The sequence below is a fragment of the Equus quagga genome, chromosome 13 (genome assembly GCF_021613505.1).
Source record: "Equus quagga isolate Etosha38 chromosome 13, UCLA_HA_Equagga_1.0, whole genome shotgun sequence".
Taxonomy (NCBI): Eukaryota; Metazoa; Chordata; class Mammalia; order Perissodactyla; family Equidae; genus Equus; species Equus quagga.
In genome coordinates, this window is record NC_060279.1 from 76,211,462 (window position 1) to 76,220,744 (window position 9,283).

The following is a 9,283-nucleotide window of genomic DNA, read 5'->3' on the forward strand; positions in this document are numbered from 1 at the left end:
ACACGCGGAAGCCGTTAGACACACTTTTTCTTACCAAAGGATGGGTTTTCTTTTAAAAGCAGCATTTGGAAATCAGCAGGACAACATAGTTGGAGACATGAAATTTCACTTAAAAAGGTAATCTTTTCAGTTAACCAACTCCTGCAGTCAGTCCTCTGTGTCAACTCCCTCGCCCTATAGTGTCCAATCATTTTATCAAACACTAAGCTTGGTGTTGCTGTGAAGGTGTTTGGTAGATGTGGTCAGCATCTACAATCAGTTGGCTTTAAGTAAAGGAGGTGACCCTGGATAACGAGGGTGGGCCTCACCCAATCAGGTGAAGGCCTTAAGAACCAAACTGACGTTTCCAAAGAAGAAATTCTGCCTCAAGACAGCTCCTGCCTGAATTTCCTGCCCGCTCTACGGATTTTGGCCTCGCCAGACCCCAGGGTCAAGTGAGCCAACGGCTTCAAATAAATCTCGTGTATCCGACTTGTTCTGTTTCTCTGGAGACCCCAGCTCTTCCAGGACAAGGAGAGGCTGCAAAGCCGGTTCGGGTTGGGCCGCTCAGGGCAGGAGTGGGCTGTGCTGCAGGCAGTGAGCACCAGAGGGCAGCAGAGACCCCCTAATGGGGCATTCCGAGCAGGGGGCACGGTGGGCGGGGCCGCCCCGGGAAGTGCGCGGAGGAAGTCGACCCCAGAAAAGCGGCCTTGGCCCGGGATCGGGGAAAGGGCACCGGGCCGTGGGGAGGGGCAACGGCTTAATCCACATCTCAGAAACTCCAAGGAGCTTTGAAGAATGAAAGCCACCTCCCAGTAGGGCCACACGGGGACATCTTGTGGCCAGAGAGAGAAAGGCTGAGAGGCGGGGATGGGGGAGGAGCAGGCGGGGGTCGGGGAGGAGGACGCGCCCCCGGGCCACCTCCCCGCCCCAGACCCCTTCGCCGCGCTGGGCTGCAGGGGGAGCCGGGCCGAGTCCTGGAGCCCCTGTGCGCCCGGCTGGGGCCCATGGGCGCGCGCTCTCCTATAAATGTATTTGTGCGGACCACGTGGGAAGGCCGCAGACCCCCGACCCTCCCAGAGGCCAGCGTGCGCCTCTGGCCAGCAGGGACGGTCACCTGTAGGACTCAAGTGACCCCCGCCCGGGAGGCTAACGCGATGGAGCGCCGCACCCGACGCCCTGTCTCCGTGTTCACGTTCCCCGTTGTCCCACGTTGTCCCGCCAATGTCGCCCATCCTGGTTTCTCCGCTGAGTCGGGACGCGTGGCAGTTCCTGCCCGAGTCTGTCCAGCCTCCTTGAATTGGGAACTGCAGCCCGGCCTTTTCTTTCTATTTTGTAACTTTTTATTTTGAAATCATTTCAGCGGTACAGAAATAAGACAAGAACTCCTTCACCCCATTTCTGCCATGGTTAACGTTTTACTGCCTTCGCCGTCCTGTCTCTCCCGTCCCCGCTACGTGTATTTTATCTTCTGAGCCGCTGAGAGCAGGTGGCAGATCGGATGCCCGGGTTCCCAAATATGCGGTGTATGTCCCCAAGAGCAGGACCAGCCCTTCCGCAGCCACAGGACAAATGGCAAAGCCGAAAACGAGCACCGCGACATCTTATTATGTCCTATTATCTAATCTGCAGACTGTATTCAGATTTCCCACTTGTCCCAATAATGTCACTTTAGTACATAAGCAAACACAATTTTCTCCTGCTCCAGGATCCAGTCCAAGGTCACCTGCTGTCTTTAGCTGGCATGATTCTGGTGTTTTGTGGCCAGTTGCTTCGGGGAACGTTGCTCCTTTTCAGTTCGTCGACATTTTGCTGCAGGAGCCCTCAGAGGGGGTCCTGGGTCCCGCCCCCCTTTAAGACGCCCACCCAGATTCCTTCCTGCGGGGACAACCGCCCCACTTCCCTCCCCGTCTCCAGCTCTCCGCCCCGTCCCCTTCGCAGATGCGCACAGCTCCCTGCCTCTGGAGCTCTCTGCCCTGGCTGAGTCCAGGCTCCCCACATAGTGCCCCAGGGCAGGCCAGGGCCCCTCTGAGCCTCAGTTTCCTTGTCTGTGAAGTGGGTACAGTAATCACCCACCCTTGTAGGGTCACCTCCAGGAGGAAATGAGATGGTGCCGGGAAGGGACACTCGGTGTCCGGCCACAGTCCCCCAGGGCAGGATGGAGGGTGCCTGCCAGTGCCCAGAGGGTCCTCAGTCCTCATGTGGGGTCTGCCCACATCAGGCTGGGGGGCTCCTCCCTCCTGGCATCCAAGCTCTGGACATTATCAGTGCAGCAAAGACTGAATTCACCTTCTTTCAGCAGCCACGTCACCCTGCGCTGACCCGTCACAGACCGCACAGAGCCAGCGGGCTGGGACAGGAACTCGGGAAGGGGGCTCTGTTCATGGCTGCTGCGGACCCCACAATCGGCAGCCGCTTGGCAGCCCTGCCGGCATTTCTTCCGATTCTGAGTCCGGCCCTGGGGACGTGCTGAGAGGCCCAGCGGGGATGGGGTTGGGTGGAGTCCCCCGCTGGGTCCCGGTTGGAGAAAGCGGCTGGGTGGTCCCGGCCCAGGGATGTGGCTCCATCCTAGATGGGCCAGCACTGGGGGCATCGGGCGAGCCTGGGGAGGGGTACGGCCGGAGAGGGGCAATGGGGAAGCGCTTCCCCGACAGCCCGGCCCTGACGTGGCAAAGAGCAAGTAAAGAACCAAGCGGGACGTCCAGGTTCCACACGATGGGCAGCCTCGAGAAGGCGAGGGGTCTCGTCCTGCCCGTCTCCTTACCCCAGACTCTGCCTCCTGCTCTGCCTGCCTGCTGAGCGAGTAAATGTGTGTTGTTTGAAGCCACTAAGTTCGTGGTCGTTGGCTGCAGCAGCCACAGGAAACTCCTTTTTAACTCAAAGCCTGGCTTTTCACCCCCTCTCTGGGGCTGGCCATGGAGGACACGGAAGTCATGCAACCCGGGGACCAGAGGACTCCTGGGGGTGGTGTCCCGGGGGCACTGACCGTGGAGGCCCCACCACCCTCGTCGGCCTTTCTCAAGGCCCCACTCCTGGGCACGGGGCCCCTTGTGCTTTCCTCCTGCTCTTTGTTCCGGTTCTTCCCATTCTTTCCCATTACTTAGGAAAGCGTTGGTCACAAGTCAGAGGAAACCCCAAATAATCCTGGCTTTAAGAAGATAGAAATTTGCTTCTCACTTGTGGGGGGATCCATGAGGTCAGGGTCTAGATTTCTCCTATTTTGTTCTTCTCTTGGCTTCTGTTCCCAGAGTCACTTCATGGTCCAAAATGGCTACTGGCACTCCAGCCATCACATCCACCATCTAGTCAGCAAGAAGAAGGGAGGGACAAGGAAGGGCATGCCCTTTCTTTACGTGAGTTGTCCACATCACTTTGCACTCACATCCCGTTGGTCAGAACTTGGTCACATGGCCACACCTAGCTGCAAGGGAGACTGGGAAATGTAGTCTAGGCTGCAGGCCCCACGTCTGCCAACTCCCCATGGGCTCAGTCAGGGTTCACACCCATGAAAGCCCCAGCCTCGGAGGACTGGATGTTGACCCTCCCAGCCCCTCCTGACGGGGCCCAGTGTCAGGGATCTGAGGACCTCGCCAGGCCCCCCGTGTTCCCTGGAATTTGGGGCTCGTGTGCTGGCCAGGCAGCAGTGACAGGCCTGGTGTCCTGTCCTTCTCCAGGCCAGTGGTGGCCTTGCCTCCCCGGGCTCGAGATGGTGTTTGCGTCGCTGTCTGTCTGCAGTCTTGACCCAACACTTAGGAAAGCCCTCGAGTTACTTCAGATGAGCAGAAGAAAAGACAGAAAACCCAAATCATGCTTTCCCTGGAAAACCCTGGGGTGATTTCACAGCCTGGTGGTGCCCGGCATTGGGGAGGGGGTGATGTAGCTGCTATCTGGGTCCACCAGACAGGGGAAAAACTCTGGGAGCACTGTGGGGTGCGGGCCCTGGAGAACGGGGAGGGGGACCCTGGGGGGAGGACTCGGGAGTCGTGGGGTCAAGTCCTGCCCTGACCACTGCCGTGCTGTGTGACCTTGGGCAGATCACTTCTCCTCTCTGAGTCTCCTGTTCTTATCTGTATAACGAGAGGGTGGGAGCAAGGGTGTCCCGTCTCTGCCGCCCTGGGCATCTCTCTCACATCCCAGACGCCCCTGCACTCTGAGCCGTCCGGCTTTCTGAGAGCAGAGAGGCCTCTGCTCCCAGCTCACCACTGATGCTGGACCGCCCGGCCCCGGGAGCCAGCCCCGGTTCCACGGAAGGGCCACTGTCCTCTCTCTTCTCTCGTCTGCTGGACTCCGGGCAGCACAGACAATTCCAGAACAGGAGAGCCTTGCTCCTCATTAGACAGAGGGAAGACAATGCAGGAGCGATCAGCAGACCCCGGGAGGAGAGAGAAAGGGGAGGAGCTGGGAACTAAAACCCTACGATGCACTTATTCATGTGTTTCACAAAGCATTTCTTTTCCTAATTATAGAAAATCCAGAAACACAGGTAAAAAGTCTGGAGGAAAAAGCCCACAATCCACACTGAGAGATATCTGTTAGTAACACTTGGGTCCATTTCTCTACAATTGCTTTGGTAAATAATTTATATGATTTCATAATTTCTAATATCCCAAGCCTCCCCGTGTTGTATCTCATAAACTTTGCATTGGTATAATTTTTATTTTTTCCCACCTTTTTATTTTAAAACATTTAAAAAATAAAGAACAACAGGAAAAAACAGGACAATATACTTTGCACATGAACCAAATCGTCAAATATCGTCAGTGTTTGGCGCAGTCATGAACCTCATTTTAACGGCTGTATAATATTCCACGAGAGCGTGTCAATTACTGAACAGATATTTATCAAGCGCCTACTCTGTGCCCGGCCATCTCAGGCACCTGGGCCACGTCTGGGAACAAATCGCCCTGCGTTTGCCAAGCGGACATTCCGGTGGGACACACATGGAGACGTGAGGAACCAACAGCCAGTGGGCGAAGGTAAATTCCTGACCGTGCGAAGCCACGCAGCCAGCCTCCTGGGAGCGCAGGGCCCCCTGAGGACGCGGCGAGATCTCTACCAGGACTCAGCCCATCAGATCGGGGCCCATTTTATCAGAAGCCTGGAGTCATCAGGGCTTCCCCCAGCGAGAGGGAAACCCATGCAGGTGGTCCCAGGCGTCTCCAGCCATGGACCAGGGGGTGGTGGCCCCTGAATGCCGGCCACACGCCGAAGCGGGCCTGGTTGGCACTTCCTCAGTCCCTGGACGGGGAAGAACATGAGAAACGTGAAAACGTGCTCACAAAGAGGGGCTGGTCCCATTTTTTGGAACGTTTCCCTGACTGCTGACTCCCTGTGCTTTCGGCGCTCACGTGTCTCCAGTTTGGGGCAAAATGGCAGTGGTTGTGAGTGGTCGTTTTAAAGATGGCCTTACTTGGCAAAACAAAAAGTTGGCCACCCCGCGTTGGTCCCCAAAACTGAGGGAAAAAAAGGAAAAACTAACCTATGATGTCTAAAAGCTGGGAATCACCATCTGGTGGGTCTCACGCGACGACAGGGCACGGAAACAGCCACGGGCTGCAGCCCCGACCACCCCTGCTTTCTAACTTGGAGCTCAAGTTTCTTACTGACCGGCCTGTCCCCGAGTCCCAGAGCCCCAGGCCTTGAGGGGGAGGGCGGGATCGTCTGAGGACAGGGGGGCCGCCGAGGTCAGCGACGGGAAGGGAAAGCACTGCTCAGGGCTGTGGCCCCCTGGGACGGGGGACGTGGGCACCTTTATCCCGGCTCTCCAAACGAGGAAACTGAGGCATGGAGCGCTTTGCATTCTGTGCCCAAGGAGGTCAGAGCTGGGCAGCAAAGCCAGTGCCTTCCCTCCGAGCTGCGTCCTGAATCAGGAAAACTGAAAAATAACCATCGGGGGGAGACCAGCGCAGCCTCCACAGCTTCTGTTTGGCCAAATCAGAAACATGTTTTAAAAGTCCCCCCAAACTGAGGTCTCCCTATTGCAGCATTTATTCCAAGAACGAATGCTGTAACACCAAAAAAAAAAAAAAAAAAAAAAAGACCTGAGAGAGAGGGCAGCTGCCCCTCAGTGACACTTTCCCAACTTGCGGGGCCTCCTGCTCCTCTGCTGGAGCCCCTGGGACACCTGGCCTGGGGGCTCGCCGACCCCGCCCACCTTGCGGGACGACCAAGTGTTCTAATCCCGGCCCCGACCTCCCGGCCGGGCGACTGGCCCGGTTCAGACCTGCTCCAGCCTCAGGTGCCTCGTCTGGAAAATGGGGGCAGTAAGAGCCCCCTTCCTCGCGTGGGGAGGGCCCCAGCACGCAGCGCTGTGACAGCCTGGAGCACAGTCAGAGCCCCGTAAGCCATTTATGTCATGGGGCAGGAGACCAGCCTGGTGGGGAGAGGAGCTTTCTGGCAGAGAGGGGAGGACAGGGGGTTGGAGCCGGGAAAGCAGGAAGGCACCCAAGATAAACCCTGGTTCCCCGGCCACCGTCCCCGCTGCCGTCCGAGGGAACAAAGGGTGGCCCCCCGCAGGCCCCCCGCCTGCATGGGGACAGCTCCGCGTCGGCGCGGCTGGCAGAGCCTTGTCCTTCAGACAATCAGCGCCGAGTGCTGAGTTTCCTCTCTCCTGGGGCGGCACCGGCATGTCCGCCGGGTGACCTGGCAGCCGCCACAGCTGGCCGAGATGACCAGCGGGGGACCCAGGCGGGGGAGGGGCCGCAGCCAGGCGGGGGCCCGTCCAGGAGGAAGACGGCAGCCCGGGGCCCCCACCGTCCCCCCGGCCCCCTCCAGATGGGGATCAATTCCTCCAGGGCGGTCACTCTGAGGATGACGGCCACCCCAGCGGGGCCGGAAGTGACGACAGCTTGTGGGAGCAGGACTAGATGGGAACCTGGAAAGTTCCACGGCGGGCCAATGCTGGGACGGTGCCTTAGATTCCCGAGAATAAAAAGTCTTCCGGACTCAAAGCCGTACGCGGTCAGGATCGGTGTCAACGTGTTGATGCTTTGGGGTCATCGTAAAGCCACTCACTCATTCAACAGGATTTTTACTGAGCAGCTGCTCTGGGCTGGGCCCTGGGGGACACCGGGGGACGAGACAGGTGCGCGCCCTGTCGTCCTGGAGTCTCTGTTGGGGGGCGTCCCCAGTTAAACAGGAGCGCGCCATTGCAGTGGGTGGGGGGACTACGTTCAGAAGATCTGGGGGAAGAAGGAGTTCAGAGCGGACAGAAGCCACGTTGCCCCCAACCAGGGGGGCTGGAATCAAAAAGACGGACAATAACAAGTGTTGGCGAGGACGTGGGGCCATCAGATGCCACACGCATGGCTGGAGGGGTGGAAGCTGGGGCAGCTGCTGTGGAAGAAAGCCTGGCAGCTCCTCAAAAGGGGAAACGCCCAGGGGGCCCGCCCAGTGGTGCAGCGGTTAAGTTCGCACGTTCTGCTTCGGCGGCCCAGGGTTCACCAGTTCGGATCCCGGGTGTGGACGTGGCACCACTTAGCAAGCTATGCTGTGGTAGGCATCCCACATATAAAATAGAGGAAGATGGGCATGGATGTTAGCTCAGGGCCAGTCTTCCTCAGCAAAAAGAGGAGGATTGGCAGCAGTTAGCTCAGGGCTAATCTTCCTCAAAAAAAAAAAAGACGGGGGAAACGCCCAAACGTCCACCAACAGATGAAGGGACACACAGGAGGTGGCCCATCCATACAGGGGATGTCATCCAGCTGTCACAAGGGAGGAAGCTCTGACACAGGCCACAACGTGGATGAAGCTCGCACACACCACGCTCAGCAAAAGAAGCCAGACACAAAAGACACGTAGCCTGTGATGGCATTCATATGAAGTGTCCAGAACAGGCAAATCCACAGAGGCAGAATGTAGATGAGTGGTTGCCGGGAGCTGGGGGAGGAAAGATTGGGGTGACAGTGAAGGACATGGGGATGTCACCCCTGTCCACCCATCCATTTGGGGAGGAAGATGCTCTGGAGTTACATGGCGGTGACGGTCGCACACCCTTGTGAATCTATTAAAACTGCTGAATTGTACACTTTAAAATGGGGAATTTGGGGGCAGGCCGTGTGGTGTAGCGGTTAAGCTTGGCGCACTCCACTCTGGTGGCCTAGGTTAGGGGTTCAGATCCTGGGTGTGGACCTACGCCCCCTGTCAGCCATGCTGTGGCTGCGACCCACATATAAAGTGGAGGAAGATGGGCGCAGGTGTCAGCTCAGGGCTGACACTCCTTGACAAGAAAAACCACAAAAATTGTGAATTTTATAGTGTGTGAATTATATTTTGATATTTAAAAAAAATCCTGAGAGGAGGGCAGGGAAACAGGAGCCCCCAATCTCTCCAGGAGCTCCCCGCTCATGAGCCCTGGGAAGGGTATACAGCAGTCATCTTTTTAAACTTTCCAGGCTTTCAAAGCGAGTAACCATGGCCCCGCCTTCCAGATCTTCTCCCTGGGGGTTCTTTCTGTGGCCTGGGCTGTCCAGGGAAGGTGCTGGTACATTTCAAGCACAGTAAGTGATCAAGAAAGATGGGCATGTTAGACGTAGCAGGGAAGTCTGACGCGGCCACCTCTGGAGGTCTAAATGCCATCAAATCTTTCTGCCCTTCAAAGCCAGCCCTTGCAAGACCCCCTTAGTTTAAATGTATAGCCTTTTAATGAAAGGGAACAGAGAGGGTACTGCCAGGTACTGTTGGGCAGGTCGTTCACTGTGCAAGTAGCCTTTATTGAACATTTACTATGTGCCGGAAACTGTACCGAGCGCTTCACCTACACTGAACTCTGTATCATCCTCTCCTCACCTTTCGGTGACAGTTATTATCCTCAGTTTATGAAGGCAGGAGCCTCGGGAAGCATCATGACTCTCCTAAATTTACGCACTGAGAAGGGATGCACCTTTGACATGAACCTGGCCTTTCTGAGAAGCAGGCCCGACCTGACCCCTGCAGGGGCCAGGGGTTCTCCACCGCCCCAGGGCTCCCCACACCCAGGGAGCCCAGGCGCCCGAGGCCTGCCCACCGCTGGGCCTTAGCTGTGGGAAGCGCAGTGGTCAGACCCTTGGGGCAGGGGTTGGCAGGACTGGCTCCAACCCTGCCGGCCCTGTTCTCGTGCGAGCTGTTGAGCCTCCCTGGGCCTCGACTTCCTTGTCTGTAAAGCAGCCCGTAAGAATAACCTCGGGAGCCGCAGAAGGGTTAAGCGGTGTAACAGTGTCTTGGGCGGTGGACAGAGCCCCGGGGTCCCTGTGCCATCCAGCAGCCTGTGCAGGTCCCCCCCACCCCCACCCCCACCCCCACCCTGCCATCCGGCCTCCCGTTCCCA